This window comes from Urocampus carinirostris, chromosome 1 (assembly GCF_059441175.1).
Source record: "Urocampus carinirostris isolate Australia breed hairy pipefish chromosome 1, RoL_Ucar_1.0, whole genome shotgun sequence".
Classification (NCBI taxonomy): domain Eukaryota; kingdom Metazoa; phylum Chordata; class Actinopteri; order Syngnathiformes; family Syngnathidae; genus Urocampus; species Urocampus carinirostris.
The window spans coordinates 72,740,993-72,746,238 of record NC_142349.1 but is presented as its reverse complement, the minus strand read 5'-3'; the positions used below and the strand labels follow the sequence as shown (position 1 = coordinate 72,746,238).

The 5,246-nt window shown below is 49.0% G+C and overlaps 1 non-coding gene across 1 annotated transcript; it reads left to right on the top strand.

Annotated features, from left to right (window-relative positions):
• The first annotated feature begins 419 nt into the window (after positions 1 to 419).
• Positions 420 to 491, top strand: trnae-cuc (transfer RNA glutamic acid (anticodon CUC)). The gene has a single exon. It is a non-coding gene; the product is annotated as a tRNA-Glu (tRNA).
• Positions 492 to 5,246: the final 4,755 nt, after the last annotated feature.

The window sequence follows — 5,246 nt, the reverse complement described above, 5'->3', positions numbered from 1 at the left end:
GCATTGAAAGAGGTTCTTTTTATAGAATGGATTTGACGACAGTCAACTTTTTTTCTAGTAAAGTCCTTGGTGGTCTAGTGGCTAAGATCCAGCACTTTCACTGCTGTGGCCCGGGTTCGATTCCAGGTCAGGGAAACTGTTACACGCAGATAGAAAATTCCTCTTGAGGAATTGGAAAGAAAATTGAAAGATGTTCCTTTTTCTAGAATGGGTTTTCCGACAGTCAACTTTTTTCCTGTTCATTCCCTGATGGACTAGTGGCTAGGATCCAGCACTCTCACTGCTGTGGCCCGGGTTCGATTGCCGGTCAGGTCTATTATAATAGTCGGAAAGACAGAAAATTCTTATTGGAGAAAGCATTGAAAGAGGTTCCTTTTATAGAATGGATTTGACGACAGTCAACTTTTTTTCTAGTAAAGTCCTTGGTGGTCTAGTGGCTAGGATCCAGCACTCTCACTGCTGTGGCCCGGGTTCGATTCCCGGTCAGGGAAACTATGACAGACAGACAGACAGACAGACAGACAGACAGACAATTCCTCTTGAGGAATTGGAAAGATGTTCCTTTTTCTAGAATGGGTTTTCCGACAGTCAACTTTTTTTCTAGTAAAGTCCTTGGTGGTCTAGTGGCTAGGATCCAGCACTCTCACTGCTGTGGCCCGGGTTCGATTCCCGGTCAGGTCTATTATAATAGACGGAAAGACAGAAAATTCTTATTGGAGAAAGCATTGAAAGAGGTTCCTTTTATAGAATGGATTTGACGACAGTCAACTTTTTTTCTAGTAAAGTCCTTGGTGGTCTAGTGGCTAGGATCCAGCACTTTCACTGCTGTGGCCTGGGTTCGATTCCAGGTCAGGAAAACTGTTACACGCAGATAGAAAATTCCTCTTGAGGAATTGGAAAGAAAATTGAAAGATGTTCCTTTTTCTAGAATGGGTTTTCCGACGGACGGACGGACGGACGGACGGACGGACGGACGGACGGACGGACGGACGGACGGACGGACGGACGGACGGACGGACGGACGGACGGACGGACGGACGGACGGACGGACGGACGGACGGACGGACGGACGGACGGACGGACGGACGGACGGACGGACGGACGGACGGACGGACGGACGGACGGACGGACGGACGGACGGACGGACGGACGGACGGACGGACGGACGGACGGACGGACGGACGGACGGACGGACGGACGGACGGACGGACGGACGGACGGACGATTCTTATTGGAGAAAGCATTGAAAGAGGTTCTTTTTATAGAATGGATTTGACGACAGTCAACTTTTTTTCTAGTAAAGTCCTTGGTGGTCTAGTGGCTAAGATCCAGCACTTTCACTGCTGTGGCCCGGGTTCGATTCCAGGTCAGGGAAACTGTTACACGCAGATAGAAAATTCCTCTTGAGGAATTGGAAAGAAAATTGAAAGATGTTCCTTTTTCTAGAATGGGTTTTCCGACAGTCAACTTTTTTCCTGTTCATTCCCTGATGGACTAGTGGCTAGGATCCAGCACTCTCACTGCTGTGGCCCGGGTTCGATTCCCGGTCAGGTCTATTATAATAGACGGAAAGACAGAAAATTCTTATTGGAGAAAGCATTGAAAGAGGTTCCTTTTTCTAGAATGGGTTTTCCGACAGTCAACTTTTTTTCTAGTAAAGTCCTTGGTGGTCTAGTGGCTAGGATCCAGCACTTTCACTGCTGTGGCCTGGGTTCGATTCCAGGTCAGGTCTATTATTATAGACGGAAAGACAGAAAATTCTTATTGGAGAAAGCATTGAAAGAGGTTCCTTTTATAGAATGGATTTGACGACAGTCAACTTTTTTTCTAGTAAAGTCCTTGGTGGTCTAGTGGCTAGGATTCAGCACTTTCACTGCTGTGGCCTGGGTTCGATTCCAGGTCAGGGAAACTGTTACACGCAGATAGAAAATTCCTCTTGAGGAATTGGAATGAACATTGAAAGAGGTTCCTTTTTCTAGAATGGGTTTTCCGACAGTCAACTTTTTTTCTAGTAAAGTCCTTGGTGGTCTAGTGGCTAGGATCCAGCACTCTCACTGCTGTGGCCCGGGTTCGATTCCCGGTCAGGTCTATTATAATAGACGGAAAGACAGAATTTTTTTTATCGGAGAAAGCATTGAAAGAGGTTCCTTTTATAAAATGGATTTGACGACAGTCAACTTTTTTCTAGTAAAGTCCTTGGTGGTCTAGTGGCTAGGATCCAGCACTCTCACTGCTGTGGCCCGGGTTTGATTCCCGGTCAGGGAAACTATGACAGACAGACAGACAGACAGACGGACGGACGGACGGACGGACGGACGGACGGACGGACGGACGGACGGACGGACGGACGGACGGACGGACGGACGGACGGACGGACGGACGGACGGACGGACGGACGGACGGACGGACGGACGGACGGACGGACGGACGGACGGACGGACGGACGGACGGACGGACGGACGGACGGACGGACGGACGGACGGACGGACGGACGGACGGACGGACGGACGGACGGACGGACGGACGGACGGACGGACGGACGGACAGACAGACAGACAGACAATTCTTATTGGAGAAAGCATTGAAAGAGGTTCCTTTTATAGAATGGATTTGACGACAGTCAACTTTTTTTCTAGTAAAGTCCTTGGTGGTCTAGTGGCTAGGATCCAGCACTTTCACTGCTGTGGCCTGGGTTCGATTCCAGGTCAGGAAAACTGTTACACGCAGATAGAAAATTCCTCTTGAGGAATTGGAAAGAAAATTGAAAGATGTTCCTTTTTCTAGAATGGGTTTTCCGACAGTCAACTTTTTTCCTGTTCATTCCCTGATGGACTAGTGGCTAGGATCCAGCACTCTCACTGCTGTGGCCCGGGTTCGATTCCCGGTCAGGTCTATTATAATAGACGGAAAGACAGAAATTTTTTTATCGGAGAAAGCATTGAAAGAGGTTCCTTTTATAAAATGGATTTGACGACAGTCAACTTTTTTCTAGTAAAGTCCTTGGTGGTCTAGTGGCTAGGATCCAGCACTCTCACTGCTGTGGCCCGGGTTTGATTCCCGGTCAGGGAAACTATGACAGACAGACAGACAGACAGACAGACAGACAGACAGACAGACAGACAGCCAGCCAGACAGCCAGCCAGACAGCCAGCCAGACAGCCAGCCAGCCAGACAGACAGCCAGACAGCCAGCCAGACAGCCAGCCAGACAGCCAGCCAGACAGACAGCCAGCCAGACAGACAGCCAGCCAGACAGACAGCCAGACAGACAGACAGACAGACAGACAGCCAGACAGACAGACAGACAGCCAGACAGACAGACAGACAGACAGCCAGACAGACAGACAGACAGACAGACAGACAGACAGACAGACAGACAGACAGACAGACAGACAGACAGACAGACAGACAGACAGCCAGACAGACAGACAGACAGACAGACAGACAGACAGACAGACAGACAGACAGACAGACAGACAGACAGACAGACAGACAGACAGACAGACAGACAGACAGACAGACAGACAGACAGACAGACAGACAGACAGACAGACAGACAGACAGACAGACAGACAGACAGACAATTCTTATTGGAGAAAGCATTGAAAGAGGTTCCTTTTATAGAATGGATTTGACGACAGTCAACTTTTTTTCTAGTAAAGTCCTTGGTGGTCTAGTGGCTAGGATCCAGCACTTTCACTGCTGTGGCCTGGGTTCGATTCCAGGTCAGGAAAACTGTTACACGCAGATAGAAAATTCCTCTTGAGGAATTGGAAAGAAAATTGAAAGATGTTCCTTTTTCTAGAATGGGTTTTCCGACAGTCAACTTTTTTCCTGTTCATTCCCTGATGGACTAGTGGCTAGGATCCAGCACTCTCACTGCTGTGGCCCGGGTTCGATTCCCGGTCAGGTCTATTATAATAGACGGAAAGACAGAAAATTCTTATTGGAGAAAGCATTGAAAGAGGTTCCTTTTTCTAGAATGGGTTTTCCGACAGTCAACTTTTTTTCTAGTAAAGTCCTTGGTGGTCTAGTGGCTAGGATCCAGCACTTTCACTGCTGTGGCCTGGGTTCGATTCCAGGTCAGGTCTATTATTATAGACGGAAAGACAGAAAATTCTTATTGGAGAAAGCATTGAAAGAGGTTCCTTTTATAGAATGGATTTGACGACAGTCAACTTTTTTTCTAGTAAAGTCCTTGGTGGTCTAGTGGCTAGGATTCAGCACTTTCACTGCTGTGGCCTGGGTTCGATTCCAGGTCAGGGAAACTGTTACACGCAGATAGAAAATTCCTCTTGAGGAATTGGAATGAACATTGAAAGAGGTTCCTTTTTCTAGAATGGGTTTTCCGACAGTCAACTTTTTTTCTAGTAAAGTCCTTGGTGGTCTAGTGGCTAGGATCCAGCACTCTCACTGCTGTGGCCCGGGTTCGATTCCCGGTCAGGTCTATTATAATAGACGGAAAGACAGAAATTTTTTTATCGGAGAAAGCATTGAAAGAGGTTCCTTTTATAAAATGGATTTGACGACAGTCAACTTTTTTCTAGTAAAGTCCTTGGTGGTCTAGTGGCTAGGATCCAGCACTCTCACTGCTGTGGCCCGGGTTTGATTCCCGGTCAGGGAAACTATGACAGACAGACAGACAGACAGACGGACGGACGGACGGACGGACGGACGGACGGACGGACGGACGGACGGACGGACGGACGGACGGACGGACGGACGGACGGACGGACGGACGGACGGACGGACGGACGGACGGACGGACGGACGGACGGACGGACGGACGGACGGACGGACGGACGGACGGACGGACGGACGGACGGACGGACGGACGGACGGACGGACGGACGGACGGACGGACGGACGGACGGACGGACGGACGGACGGACGGACGGACGGACGGACAGACAGACAGACAGACAGACAGACAATTCTTATTGGAGAAAGCATTGAAAGAGGTTCCTTTTATAGAATGGATTTGACGACAGTCAACTTTTTTTCTAGTAAAGTCCTTGGTGGTCTAGTGGCTAGGATCCAGCACTTTCACTGCTGTGGCCTGGGTTCGATTCCAGGTCAGGAAAACTGTTACACGCAGATAGAAAATTCCTCTTGAGGAATTGGAAAGAAAATTGAAAGATGTTCCTTTTTCTAGAATGGGTTTTCCGACAGTCAACTTTTTTCCTGTTCATTCCCTGATGGACTAGTGGCTAGGATCCAGCACTCTCACTGCTGTGGCCCGGGTTC